This window comes from Thermobia domestica, chromosome 17 (assembly GCF_964235325.1).
Source record: "Thermobia domestica chromosome 17, izTheDome1.hap1.1, whole genome shotgun sequence".
Classification (NCBI taxonomy): domain Eukaryota; kingdom Metazoa; phylum Arthropoda; class Insecta; order Zygentoma; family Lepismatidae; genus Thermobia; species Thermobia domestica.
Window position 1 is genome coordinate 94,349,847 of NC_137470.1, and position 15,677 is coordinate 94,365,523.

The window sequence follows — 15,677 nt, forward strand, 5'->3', positions numbered from 1 at the left end:
ACTTATCTTCGTCTTATCTCCATTCGCATTCAACTCATGGTGTGAGGGTAAATTGAACACAGGCCTCCACAAAAAGCGACAGAACTTTGTTGGTGACCTTTATACATCAGAGACTAACATGTTTCTTCCTTACTCATTTTTCTCCCTCTCTACATTTGATTTACATACAAAGAGAGCAGCATACTGTAACGTTATAAAGTAGACAGTGTTAAATTACTGCTATCTAGGGATGCGCACGAGACGAGTCGAGACAGGATTTTCCTGGCAAAATTCGAGTCGAGACACGGCTTTTCCAATAGAGGAATATACATTTTTCGAGTCGAGACATCACTTTCACAGCACATTTTCGAGACGAGACAGCCACAAATCTTGTCTCGTGCGCATCCCTACTACTATCAAGGGTTCACCTTCTCTTTGGTCAAAGAATGTGTTAAATTATCTCACTATTGATTATTCTCTCTCTCTCTCTCTCTCTCTCAATGATTTAAACAAAATGAACAGCGAGTTGTGGTGCCATACAGCACTTATTTGCAAATGATTGCTATTGAGGGTTCACCTTGTTATAGTCAGATAATAAATGTCAAGTTTCCTCTCTCCTTATTTTCTCTGTCTTTGTATGATTTACACATAAAAAGAACTTATAACCACTTCTATCCTTTAAGCACGTCCAATAAGTGTTACTAACCTTTATCGTAAAGAGGCTGTGCACCACTAGCGCTCTGAGTAATTCCCTGAAGACCGCCGAGTTTGCGGTCATCTTCCTTTAGGTCAGTTTGCGTGGCTCGGCTTCGACCGCGCGAAATTTTTAATATGCTTTCGGCCATTTCAATTTGAAATAATAAATATTTTTATTCTAATCATGTGACATATTGAACGTAATGATGAATTAATTTTTAATACTAAATGCTATCTACAGAGTCGAAAACTATATTTCTACAAGTTTCCAAAATAAGCAACATTTATTTAGAAAATAACTACAAATACAACATACGTAAAATGGAAATCCAAAGTCTTGTACATTAGTGTAAAACACAGTAAAAATATCTGAGACTATTTTATTTCATGTACATCCATTCGATTTTAGTGCAGAGAGTTTATACTGGTATATAATTCCCCCATTCTTTTGTTCTCTAAACAACCTTCCGGCGCTAGAGACCCCGGTTTGATTCCCGTTGTAGAGGAAAATTGGGTGAGTTCCACCTTTCGCTTTCCTCTTTCTTTCTTCAGAAATTAGCTTGACCAAAATCTAATGCACGTGTTCCATCTTTTACGTGAAGTAAGTTTTTCTACTTTCTTCAGAATTACTAAGTGAAAATACTAAATTGCATGGTCAATAACTCACAAACCAGAGCTTCAGTTCACAAGCAGGTCTTGACGAGCTTTCTGGGCATATGCAATATTTCTTTGTGCAGCTTTATTGGTTCTCGAGTTGTTGATCACTAAATTTGTGGTTAGAACTTAATCGAAAATCAATTCAAATCCCCACTCTCATGGCCAATAGCTCGGGAAACAAACATATGCAGCTCAAAATATTTCCAGGTGTTAACCTATCTCAATACTTCATGTTCGGTCTTTTATTTTTAAGCTATCTTAGTGGTTTATTATTGGGCCAAAAGATCCAATATATTTCAATCAAAAATTTTCTTGTAGGCTTTATATTTCGAGAAGTACATATAGTGTAGCCAAACCCAAACTATCATTTAACTTAGTATGATGTGCTTATTCCTCAGAAAACACGAAAACTCAATTTAGGAGCCGTTAAAAAATTGTTGTTGTCCCTGATCCAATTGACCTAAAAGATCCAATATATTTCAACAAAAAAATTTTTGTTGGCCTCACATCTCGAGAAATACACATAGTGTAGCCAAACCCAAACTATTAGTTAATTCAGTTTGATTTGCTTATCTCGTAGAAAATACGAAAACTCGATTTAGGGGCCGTTCAAAAATTTTGTGGGCCTTGATCTAAAAACTAATTATTGGCCCAAAAGATCCAAAATATTTCAACAAAAATATTCTTGTAGTCTTTATATCTGGAGAACTACATATAGTGTAGCCAAACTCAAACTATTAGTTAACTCAGTGTTATGAGCAAAGGTCACAGATAGTTTCCTGGAAGCAGTCATTAGAAGTCATGTAAAATTAATTATTGGCCAAGATCACAATCTTTTGATCCATTTTTTTGATCATTCCCAAAATTCTTGTTACTACCGCATTTGCGCGAATATAGGCCACACCTAAACTTTTGACACGAGATTATAGAAAAAGTAGGGGAGGCTGCTGTACCTACGGCCAGTGCTCATTAATAGTCGTGTGTTGTCGGGAAAGTTCGAGAATTAGTCAGAAAAGATTACGTTCTGGTAAAGTAAAGATGGCGAAGCGCTGTACCTACGGCCACAACACTAAGGCCCGTGAACAAGTAGCAGATGACAATGAAGCAAGAAAGCAAAACCATCCTCGAGGAACAAGGATGAACAGCATTTAGAACCAGCAATAGGAATAAATCAACAAGAGCCTTATATCTCGGAAACCACCATCATGCCTGGAGGTACATCAGTATCCTTGTTGATATCTCCAGAAGTTTTGAGGCCTTTCCCAAGACCCCTCCCCGAAAAATGAATTGGTGGGGGCGACAGAAAGGCAGTTCAACTATTCTGACAAGCTCACAAGAGATTAAGAAACTAGAAAAAAGCCTAACAGGGAAAACAGGGAAAGCTTCTGAAGACAACTTCAAAAGGAGCGCCACCAAAACTAGTAAATAAACAGATGACTGAACGAGCCTTGACATTCACGAGTTGATATCTTAAGAAGCTGCCATAACCAAAAACTGAATGCACTGGACGTCAATCCCATCTCTCATTTTCAGATGGTTTCAGCGATTTCAACTTGGGTTATAAATGAAAATTCTGTTTTCCAGACAAATGTGTGCAATTAACGAGCATAACCCTTGATAACGTTTGCTCAGAGATCTGTTTCCTTTACTACCTGTTTATTAACAGAAATAAAACGTTATTTGTGGCCTATTCTTGACTATTTTTTTCTCCATTTCAACCTGTTCGTGGGTACAAATAATAGGTGGCCATAGGTAAAACGGGCTGTTGTACCTACAGCCAAAAAAGGGGTCTTGGGAAAAGAAAAATAATTCTTATTGAACGACGTTTTGAACTAGACACAAATTTTGTGTATTCAAGAAACCCAAAACTATGTGCCTAAATTTTATATTTTGCGAAGAATGCGTTACAGGGATCAGAAAACACTCAAATCTAAATTTTGTCCGTAGGTACAGCAGCCTCCCTTACGCCTCGAATATATGCCGCACTACTAAATCTACGGGGAAGTTATGTTGCAGCTTTGGATGTGTGTATCAGCCATCCATTCTAAAACACTTCTATAGAAATTACATCATTAACACAGCAACTTCGACGTCAGGGAGCAGTTTGCAACGTGTATCTGTGTTAGAAATGTGCGGTTGGATTTTGGCAACTTGACGGTAATATCGGAAGAACTTGTCATGAAAAGTTTCAAAAGAACTGGATTTTCCAATAATCTTGATGGGATTGAAGATTACCTTCTTTGTTATAGTGACTGAACAGCATTGCGGATAGTGTAGCGAGGGTGAAGGATCAGATGCTGGTGATGCTGAGATGGTGGGAAGCGATTATGCTTGATTTAGCTGGGTACAAACAAGGTGACGCAATTTTGCTAAACAAAGTTGCTTTTTTTCCCTTCAAGAACAGGTACCGTATATAAATATATCGTATATATTATATATACTGTATAACAAAGATACGTATTCCTGTTAATAAAAATATTAAGTGTAAAAGTGTTTCTTGTGCCAATGTAAATTGTTACCGGTGCCCAATGAAGGTCACTTTTGAGAACAAGTTAAGTTTGCCTGCTATTTTCTTCCTAAGTCTTTGATGGTTTACAAAAGTAACTGCAGTAATTTATAATTTTATTAATTTTAACTCACAAGATACGTGTACATGTCATCTTGAAATTTATGATTTATTATCTGAGGGAAAAAAATTCGATTATAAAAAGCACCATGATTTTTCAAGCCAAAATTTAGGAAAAAAGTTGCGGTTTATATTCGCGCAAATACGTTACATAGCAGCAATTATTACCTGAGGACATTCTCCCACACTCCGGTAGCACGAAGAGCACTGGATTACAAAGCCATATTCTTACTTAAGTGTGTCTGCATAAGTTATTAAGTACTGATAACATAAATTATCCTAACGAACTTCTACTTCTGTGATAATTTAAATTTAATTTACTCTACCACAACATTACTTTACTTAAATCAAGACTGTTCATGGGCCCGTGTAGCCGAAATGTTAATCAAGTCTTGCGTGTAACGTACACACGTCTAGCATAAGCACATTCCCCATAAAACTGATACCAGTAAAGTAACGTGAGCCATTGCATTAAAACGGCTCATTGTGAAGTGCTTACCTGTCAATGAAAATTACGGAGGGTGATACTTCATGGAAATACACAATTACAGGGATTACACTAGACAGGTGTTACAGCATATTTCTGATTCCAATACAACCCCTACTTTTATGACAAAAGATTACAGAAAAATGCATCTACAGCACACACTAGGTATATTTTCAGTGTACTTAATATAAAACTACACAAAAAACCGAATCAGATATAGATTTCCTATAGTCTACTTTACTGGAAGGGGTTAGTGAATTTCAGAGCGTTCAATGATAATAATAATAAAAAAAAAAAAAAAAAGGATAGGTGAGAAAGAGGGTAAAGCTGGGGCGTAATGGAAGCTCGTGATTGTTTTTAGCAAAGAAACATTGCACATCACGTGTGGCGAAAGCAAGACTACCCCATATTTTTCAGCACGACATTTCGAAAAAAAAAAAAAAAAAATCACTTTACCATACTACTCCTACCACATTGAATATGGCCTGGTCTTCAGTCCAAATATAAGACAGTAGAAGACACAGAGAAAGGAACAGAACAATGAATGTGTTTATATCCTAATAATGATCTAGATTACGTACAAGTATTCTGGTAAACCAGTTTTCGAAGACGGTTATTCAGTGTACCAAATGCAAGTCTATATTTAGAAAGAAAAAATTCTCTGATACAATGGAAGTACAAAGGCACAAAAGACTACAAACATCACATAAGCATGAATTACAGTACAATACCAATCTTAAACTACAGCTCAACACGTGTAACCTCCTTTTTGGCTATATGGTTAGCGTAACGGACACGCGGGTAAGATTCACGGTGAGAGCTAATGTGGATCGGATTCCATGTTTAGCTACGCATCCACGCCTCAGGCTCGATGCCGAATGGGATGCTAAGGTCAAACCCAATCCAACCACCAATTTACTTATCATTCCCTGTTATTATTTTAATTGTATACGTTTCGATGACTCCACGTCATCATTATCAGTACGAGAACATTGAAGAATTTTTACATTGGTTTGTGGACTCACATAACGTTCTGTATTTTTTCTAAAAAAACACTATTATACTTCGTTAACACGAAAAGAAAAACACCTGTCAATATATTACTCCAATTGAAGAGTTGATGAACACTATCATCACTCACTCCTTGCTTGGCCTCTTGTTTACGTTTAGGTAAAATAATTCGTGGATGAGGAATGAACTATTTGTAGAATTATTATAAAATATTTATACCTGGGGATTCCGAAAGGTAAGAGACATGAAACTTGATATTTAAACTCAAATTCTGCGTAGTTGCAGGTTTTTGATGTGCGAAACCGTAGGCCGAGTAAACACGGGGTCTGGAGGCAAAGTGCACCTTGCAACTAGCCGAATGCTAATATAGCTACAAAAGCAAACATGTAACGTTATATTTTTCAAAAAAAAAAAAAAAAATCCTGACTTTTCCAGGTGCGCAGCAACCATGTTAAACTAACTACCGTACCTGTCCTGTAGACATAGATTCCTCATGCACAATTCTTTTACTAGTGTAAAAAAAAAAAAAAAAAAAAAAAAAAATGGATTTTGACTGGCGCAGGTTTTTTGGTTTATGAAGAATTAGGAGACTTCCATTCTGCACTCTTGAGTTTTTGTTGACGGGTCATATTGAAAATCCCATATCTCATCCATAATAAAGATATTCAGGAGGAAGTTAGAATCCGTATTGTCGGTAGCAATCAGCTCCTTGCAATAATCAACTCGGTTTCTTTGTTGGTTATTTGTTAAAGAATGAAACACAAAATGATCACATTTCCTCTTGTTGAGATATTATTTGCCGCACAATTTCTACATTCACTTCCAACTCCTCAGCAAGGATTCACATTGTGGCATTTAGGTCTTCCGTGATGAGTGTCCTCGCATTCTTTACCAATTTTTAGGTTTTCACTGTCCTTGCTGCACCTGGATGTCCATCGTCTTTAATTGATCCCCATTCCTCGCAGAAACGCCTGTGTCATCCGAATACGCGTACACGGAATAAATAAATGGCCTCATACACTTATTTGTTATTTCAACATATGACAAATCTTCGTAGCAATTTTACCCAGAAGCACACAAAACTTGATATTCGCTTTTTGTTCCATGTTGAACTCATAATACAGCTTAGCAACACCTGTCTACACTGATCACACCCATAAAAGTAACTGCCAGTTAAGAGCAATGAACTTGGTATCAGTTACTAATGAAACATTCCACTTTTAATTGCACCACAGATCGCTTGCACAACAGCGCCACATGTTGAGAAATAAAAAGATCAGTCTTGAATTTGAATTGCCGCACTGTCTAGGTAGCTATAGGTATTAACTTTAGTCAAATGGGTTATGTCGCATGCTAATTCAAAATTTACGGTTAAAATAATATATTACTCTTTGCCCTAACTTAACCCTACTTCACTCGAATCTATCGTACCCTAACCTTGCTTTGATCAACCCTACTCTACTTTACTGTACGCTAAACTAACCCTACTGTATGTTAATTTAACCATACCCTATTCTAAACTTACTAATTAGTCGTGGAAAGGCAGTGTGGAAATGGAACGTATAATTCTACACCATTGCACACGATTTTCTATTCGAAATTGGAGAAATTTACACGCCTCTGTTGTCAAGCTCTAACCTAACCCAACCTAATTTAGTTTTTTTTTAGGACTGCATTTAGTATCACCCGCAAACCCACACATAAGGTAAATATTTTTCATAAAAAATATTGTTTTGCGCTATCGTCGTTTATGAGTGTACCCACCGTCACTGATGTGCCTGCTACCTATGGACGTCTCCTCGCTATCCGTTGGGCCCCCTGCTGCGCGTCTACCCTGACTCGGTTAGATAGCATTTGTGCTTTTAGTGGCCATTTAGCACAAATTGGTTATTGTCTTTTGCATACTAGTTCTTGTCGCGTACGTACACTGAAGTTTTTCAAAAGTCAATCTGCACAGAGGAATGCAAGTCCACACCCACATCGAAGGCTCCGTAGCCGGTACTTGAGTCAGAGTCAGTACCAAACTGATTTGGGAGAGAAACTAAATATCTAATACATAGTTTTTCCTTTCCTCGAAAAGTTTACACGCCCCTTTTTTAAAGATCGAACCTAACCTAACTTAATATAAAATAATTTAGTATATTTCTTACCTAATCTACTACATTTTTCAAGTTTTCGTGTAATCCCGCCATACAGTACTAATGTCCATAAATGTAAGCATGCTCCCCTAAAATAGAATAGTACCGTGGATGAAACATATAGCCAAAACTAGCAATGCCTTCGGTCGCAATTGTAATTTTGATCAGTTATTCTGTTTATTAATTGGCATGGTTTAATGGAGTAAAAGTTAAGTTGAATTTGTCCCTTGGGCTTTCGTTTCAGTTACTTTTTATTTTAAGTCTCACTTTGCATATATGGAGGGTTGTTATGAGACGCATGCTGGATTAATCTATTTGAGAAATAACTGGAATCTATCTCTGTATCCATGTATATTAAGTTTAAGAAAAGCTGTATTCTGTGGTTTAGAAAGTCCTATAATCTTGTTTCTGAGTATCTTTCAGTCATAAACCTACATTATTTTGTTGAAAATAGCCTAGGCAGCATATAATATACTAAAGCATAAAGAAACAGAAGTAGCCTAAGTTTCTTTACTGAACAGACCAGAACTTGGTCTAAATTTGTTTCATAAGCATGTTTTGTAACCTGAAAGTAACCTATAGGCCTATTAAAATCAACTCATAAAAATGTTAGAATAACATTAGTAGCTATTTCCACTTACTTTCTTAGGTATTTTCTCTTAACTCAGCCAAATATTTGTATATCTTTATGTAATAAACACAAAATAACGAAGACTTCTTTATCTCACAGTTGGGCTCCTTCATATATCAATATCACATACAGAAAGTTGGGGACAACAGGTGCCCCATAATTACCGACCCGGTGTCTCAATTACCCTTTCGGTAGGAAATTATGAGACAGCACAAATTTGACATTTACTCATCAACTTATGAGATGACAGGAAACATTTGGCAGCAAATTGCTACTCTATTGATATAATATGCTGCCTAGGTTAAATGCTGAGTAACGTAAGCTGAGTATGTGGAAAAGTTGTGAAATCTTTCTCATGATTACCCTTACTAACCCTAATTTCATAACACTATAAACACTATTCTTCGCTTCGTTGTACTCTTTGTTTCAAATCATTAAATAAGATAACCCTACTTATCGTTTATTCATTACATCCAGTCAAGAATTCTATTTGACTTACAGTAAAATGGCGCCTTCGAGCAAAAGTTACGGCAGATAATTTATTTACATTTTTCTTGTATTTTCAAATTTTTTGTTAACTCCAATATTTTCTAAGAACTACCATATATTAAATTAACTTTTTATTATATTTTGATGCACAAGTAGTGTTAATATCAAATATTTTAAAGATCTTTTAGAATGCTTAACTTACAACTTATCTATCTCTCCCTTCTTCTTATTTGAAGATAAAAAGCTTTTACCTCCTTCTTTACGGAACGCTAAATTGTTAGCCGTCTTGTGCAGAGTCGTTTTGTCGTATGATTAGCGTCATATTAAAGGCCTCAATACTACAAGGACCATATGTTAGTCGAACTCTTTAGGATGGCACTAATCACGCTTCAAAATAACTCTGCATACGGCCTTGACATCTTAACATTTAAGTTCATTAGTTTCATTTTGTTTCCAATAAATTAAAATAATAATATTTCATCTCATCTATTTAAAATTTACAGCAAATTTAACAACTGGTACTATAATTTGTTCAAAAAATCGTAAAATTTGAATATATATATTCATAGTATTTATAAGTTCATATTAGAGGTTTGTACTGTGCAGATAAAGTATATGGGGGGGGGGGCTAAAAGTTCAAAGTTTTTATCACACTCTTTATGGAAAGCTGAATTTCTAAATCTCGTAACATTTATGTTCATTTGCTTTATTCAGCTTTCAATGAATGAAAAACTTTGCTTTATTCAGCTTTCAATTATCAACTACTACCATAATTTTTTCAAAAAATCATAAAACATGAATATTATATTTATTGCGTTTAGAAAGTCGCATTAGATATCTGTGCCATGCGTATTTTTTTTTTTTTTTTAGTTTTCCATCACTGTTCTTAACCAATACCTTAATGGACTCTAGTCTCTTATTTTCATGGTGGACGTCTGAATAGTTACACACAGGTTGATAATATAAGTGCAAATTAAAGCACCATAAAAACAATCAATCATGCGAAAAACACGTATCAACCTGTAATAATTTGTCATTAAAAGCAAGAATTAAGTTAGATGAGTAGGTTAGGTCAAGTCAGTATAATAAGCTTGATTAGTGGAGTAGGTTACCTGAGGTTAATAGAGTGTGTTAGGTTATAGTATACTAGGTCAGTAAGTACCGGTAGGTTAGGAAATGACAGCAGGGTAGTGTCTATACTTGATAATTAGAGTAGGTTAGGTGAGTAGAGTATGTGAGGTTGGTCAATTAGGGTAAATTAGGTTACTAGGGTAGGTTAATTTATGTTTGTATGCATGGGCGCCAATCCTAGGGGGGCCGAGGGGTATCGCCCCCCCAAAGCTCATGTGTGCTCCCTTATTGTATTTAAGAATATAAAATATTTGGAATAATTTGAACGTAATTTGTCTTAAAATCCTCATATATGCCTTCTTCATCTGAATGGGCTCCCCCAAATTCTCAGAGATATCGGCGCCCTTGTTTGTAGAGTAGTTAGGTTAATGCAATAGTTTATATTGGGTTAATAGAGTAGGTTAGATGTAGATAGAAGGGTAGATTATGTTAGTAGAGAAGGTTAGGTCAATCCCTGTATGTTGCATTTACAAGTACCTTAACCCCTTTAGGATTTTTGGTAACTTGCAGTAGCGTACCTAGAATTTTTAAGGGGGCCAAAGAAGGGCCCAAGAAAATTTTGAGGGAGCTATCTCCAATGAATGTATGCATATGTATATGTATACTGTGTGTATGTGTTCAAGGTGAATGTTTTCATCTTTGTTGTTCATGATTTTACTCTTTTACAGTGAAAATTTAAGAATTTACTACCTCGAATAACTAGCATACTACATTAATACAATTGATTTCTAATATAAGTAAGTAGTTATTTAATCATTACGTTTAAATATGTGTGGCTAGTTGCTTTAAGTGGAAGCAGAGAAATACACTTTTACTGATAAAGAAAATAACTTATAGGTTCATGCCTCTACTTAAAAGAGGATCTTTCTGTTCTTGTGGGCAGCAGCAAACTTATCAACTTCTTCAAGATCTAACGACTTAGCAATTTTCTTCAATATAAAGAAATCCTAAGTTTTTCAACCTACCATCAGTCATTGAATTGCACATATGTCTTTAACCTTTTCAACCATGAGAATGGCCTTTCACATGTAGCACTAGAAACTGGTATAGTCAGAGAGATGACATCTAAGGCGGGCTATACACTACGAGATCAATCCTAGGAAATATCTTAGTATTTATCTTCGGAAAAATGTTATGACATCTTGTAGGATATCCTACCCTTTTTGTGCCATACACGTGAAGAGTTTTCCTGTCTGACCGAATGATGTTTATCAACATTGTTAAATAGTTCTATTTAATAAAAGTACAAAGTTGAAGAATTACTATACTAACCACACTGCACATACAACTGATATTAATATCAGGCGCTATATTATTAAATTGGATACCTCTAAAAAAAAAAAGCATAAAAGTCAGAAGGGTGCTGGTATATTTTTGGCGCACCACATTTTAGAAAATTTACAAGTAAAATTTAATACTTTGCATGAAAATTTCTGCAAGCAACATAATTAAATACAAAGTAGTACACCTGTATTTTATGTTTACGACGAATAAAATAGGTGAGAGACAATGTTTAGCAGGAGGGTCCAGTAATGTTTAGCAGGAGGGTCCAGCTAATTTTTCTAAGAAATGTTACAATTTCGGTAGTTTCTATTAACATTAGTTTAGTTCAGGTTGGTTCAGTTTAGTTACGGTTATGTTACGTTGGATTATATTAGTATATGGGCCAAGCACAATTCTCAATAAGTGATAGAATTTCGCTTACTTCTATTAATATTAGGCTTGTTTAAGTTGGTTAATTTCACTGGGTAAGATTTGGTTAGGTTGTGTTAGGTCTAAGTACTTGCATCTTCCATTTCTCCTATAAATTTTGTGTTTTACCTACTTCTGGACCCCTTCTGCGGAACATTTACCTAAGTGAGTGCATATGAAAGATGACCGGTGATACTATTTTCCAACACCGGTGTGTTTCTGCATAGTTTACAGAAGCTATGATTTATGTTTACAAGTGGAGCGCTAATACCACGATACAATGACAAGTGCTATTCAAACTGGTATTATTGCCAAAACCCACTCGTTTTCACTACATTCACTGAGGCGCCTGACTCCTTCGCTCGCACCCCCTGGCTGACGCTCGGGTCCCCGCTTCGCCATGCCCTGACTCGCTTAGATAGCATTCGTACTTTCCAGAGGCCACCTAGCACAACTTTGTTTGCGTTTCTTGCACTATAGTTTTTATACTATATATCCGGACCCCGTATTTGTACGTGATCGTAAAAGAATCCCCAAATCGTGAAAGAATTGTAGTTTATCAACAATTGCTTTTGATGGTCCCCTTGAGAGATTTTATCTATGCTATGTGAGATATTTTCATGTCGGTGAACGCAAATCATTTAGGAAAGAATGAAAAATTATAATTTTTCAACAATTATTTCGAGTGGTACACCTAAAGTAAACCTGCGCGATCAGAAGATACCTCATCAGTTGTTTTCACTTGTTTTATTTTCACTTTCTCTCACCTGATGTCGCTTTAATCGAAATCTTACGAATTTTCTTTCCGAAATAGATCGTGCTCTAAACAAGAGAAATCTAATAGGATCGTTCAGAACATAGGAAATGACATGCGATCTGATGCCATACACGTTGAGATTTGGACTCTAGGACAAATCGTAAGAAGATTTCCCATGATCTATTCTATAGTGTAAAGCAGGCCTAACTTGTAGGTTTCTAAGAATGTGTTTTTCGTAGACAGAAAAGATGAATGAAATTCATCAAGAAATCAACTTTGGTTTTCTCTCTTCTCTGTGTAACTTAATTGTATTTGGGAGGATATTGAGTTCATATTTGAATATTTCCATGTCACTTCCATAATACTAGGCCATAAGCTCCACAATGTTGTAATTTAAAAAGTTAGCCCTTTTTGGATGTAGCGTGGTGATTGATCTAATGATTTTGCTACATATTCAAAGCGTTTTCCGTCTTAGTGATTGCCTTATCAATAGTAGACAGAAAAAATGTCTCTTAGTATATTACCTTTAGAAAATACGATTTCTGCCTCCAATGAAGGAAGAGATTCATCCAAAATGAATTTGTGATATGTGTCTAGTACGTTTCCGCGAGGAACCTCTATAGTCTATCTGTTTCCGGCTCTGGAATTTCAATACTATTTTCTTTGCATATCTCCAAACATTCTTGATAAATTTGTCTGAATGTTGTTCGTTAAAAGTCATATTCTCCAGACCTCATCTTCGACAGCGTTTGAACTAGTGAATGTACAACCTTTCGACAAGAATGAAACCTTTCGACATGTCTACATCTACTTGAGATAAGGTAAAGCTCAAAGTTATAGCATGGCAGCAGACATTTCAAATTTACCAGCACAAAACATTCCTTTTCGTACAGGTCACACTAATTTGCCGGGTGGAATGATGGAAGTAAATAAATATCACAAGCTCCAGATTTGGTTTTATGCCGCATAATAATATAAAAAGTTGTTTGGTAGATATACTGTATTATTATTATTATTAGAAATAATAATAATAATAATAATAATAATAATAATAATAATAATAATAATAATAATAATAATAATAATAATAAAGTAAAAATGTTCTTAAGAGACACGCACACAAACAGGAACTGAACTCTAATAGGACACTGATTTGCCGTCTCAGTCCACTTTAAATTTTAAGTCTTGCTCTTCAAGTTTAAGTTTCACTTTAAATTAAACTGCGAATAATTATTATGTATTATTAATATTTCAGAAAAATGTCCCGATTTCACGCTCTAAATATATGGTAGCCTAATCAGTAACGAAACTAGACATTTGGTACCCAGGGCAAATTTTACGATTACCATCTTCATCTACACTACACCCATAAACACACAGATTAGTTTGCTGGCGCCCGTGACAACTGCCCCAGTTGCAGCATCTTCTTTTGATCTGGTTGTAGTTCAATTATTTTTCGTTACTTTTACCCTTGATCTCTAAAACTGAGTAATGAATGTGCCTTTGAATTATTAAAATAATGAAGTGAACACTCTTTGAAGCAAAAATAGGATTTTTGTTTTGCCTAATATCAAATAGTGTTAGAACAGGCATTTCAATTGGGACTCCTTACACCAAAAGAAGTATATGTGGCCTTTTCCTTTCTTTCGTTTGTTCACCTTCACTAGTTTTTTAGAATTTTACGTGAATTCAAATACACAAACACTTCACACCCACACCGAATGGCCAAAACTCAGCGGTAGAACATCAGTTTAAGATTCAGAAGATGGTGTGATCGATCCCTCGTGGGTAAATATTTCGACTGAACATACTGAATGGAATATTTGTGGACCATCCGACAAACTCCTGATATATCTCTGATTACTAAACATTAGGGATGCGCACGAGACAAGTCCAGACAGGATTTTCCTGACAAAATTCGAGTCGAGACACGGCTCTTCCAATAGAGAAATATACATTTTTCGAGTCGAGATATCACTTTTACAGCACATTTTCGAGACGAGACAGCCATAAATCTTGTCTCGTGCGCATCCCTACTAAACATCAGATAACGGGATGATACAACCTTGTCACGGGAGTAACTACCAATTTTACACAAAATAACATTACTGCCGCGACTAAGTTGTATCACCTCGGTATCTTACCTCATGGTTATTAATCAGGAGATTGTAGCACTGGCTCTGTGATTAACTTCGGAATTTCTCTAGTAGTAGCAGTTTTGGGATTAAGCTACAGTTAAAATTCTTTAAAAGAAAATACTTCTGAGTGATTTATTTATAAAGAATCACTGATTTTTGTTAGCCTCATTTCCCCAGGCTTTACTTAGTAGTATGGGTCCACCAAGCGCTGACTCCGTTTTCCTTGAGATCGCTAGTATCACTTGTTAACATCGCAGCAGAAGGTTTCTACTGAGTTGCCAAAGGCCAAAACCGTTTGGAAACTAGACGTACTAGAGGCAAGTCCAGAAGGTAATCGAGAAGGTGAACTAGTATCATTAGCAAATAGTAGATGTTGGTAGTATTCAATAACTTAATTTTTACGAGCGATTGGGATACGAACAGCAGATAGAATGACAAAAATAATAAAAAAAAACTTCTGCTCTCTTCTTTTACTGTATATTAAACAAGACGGCTTGATATTATTTAATAATAATAATAATAATAATAATAATAATAATAATAATAATAATAATAATAATAACAAGTTGTTTAACGGATGCTATGCATTTGTTCTATATTACTATAATCAATGGAAATTAATTACTTAGTGTACAAAGGCTTCTTTCTTCCAACACAAGTGTAATATTTTACTGCAGTGCATGCTATTTGTAAGTAAGCATCTCTTATTTTAGTATGCCCTTCAACATCGAAGCGAATGAGAATGTCGACTGATTTTGTTTTTTTCTGGTTCTTTGTCGAAAATAAAGAAGATAACCAGATAAGGGACAGAGGTTAAAAGGAGCGGTCAGATACTGAGGTCAGTGCATGCACCTTAAACATTTCGATGAATTAGATCTTGCGTACTACAAACAAAAACGAGCCTGGAGCTTTTACTCGGAACGCAGACTATTCCAACATACGGTATTTTGCAGTTGGTAGCTCTGCTGTCGAAGGATGTTTCAGTAGTATTTTCACTTGTGGCCAAAATCAATTCACCGTTTGTCTACCTATAGCAGTATCACTCTGCGTGGGGCCACTAGGGTGGCTAAGAATTTGAGCAAGGGGGCTTGGCTCCCCAGGCCCTCCCTTGTTTCCGCCACTGAATTTTGTTACCGTGGCGTAGTATCACTTTGACTGCTTATTTAGGTTCTATAACAAATATTTAAGCCGGGTTATTTTTATTGGTCAAGCCAAGGATGGGCTAAAGAACATCCCAGATGCGTT

At 35.8% G+C, this 15,677-nt stretch overlaps 1 protein-coding gene across 5 annotated transcripts in view; it reads right to left on the reverse strand.

Annotated features, from left to right (window-relative positions):
- Positions 1-15,677, reverse strand: part of LOC145673899 (piwi-like protein Siwi) — a 147,881-nt gene that overhangs the window by 82,321 nt on the left and 49,883 nt on the right. Inside the window, exon 1 of one of the 5 annotated variants that reach the window (XM_081743705.1) lies at positions 8,917-8,948. The exons of 2 other annotated variants lie outside the window; for them this stretch is intronic. The gene's annotated coding sequence lies outside the window, so the exon portion shown is untranslated. Of the gene's footprint in view, positions 1-5,925; positions 6,638-7,606; positions 7,755-8,916; positions 8,949-15,677 lie in introns of those variants that run through there. 2 more of the 5 variants (XM_081743707.1, XM_081743706.1) reach the window with 2 other exon arrangements.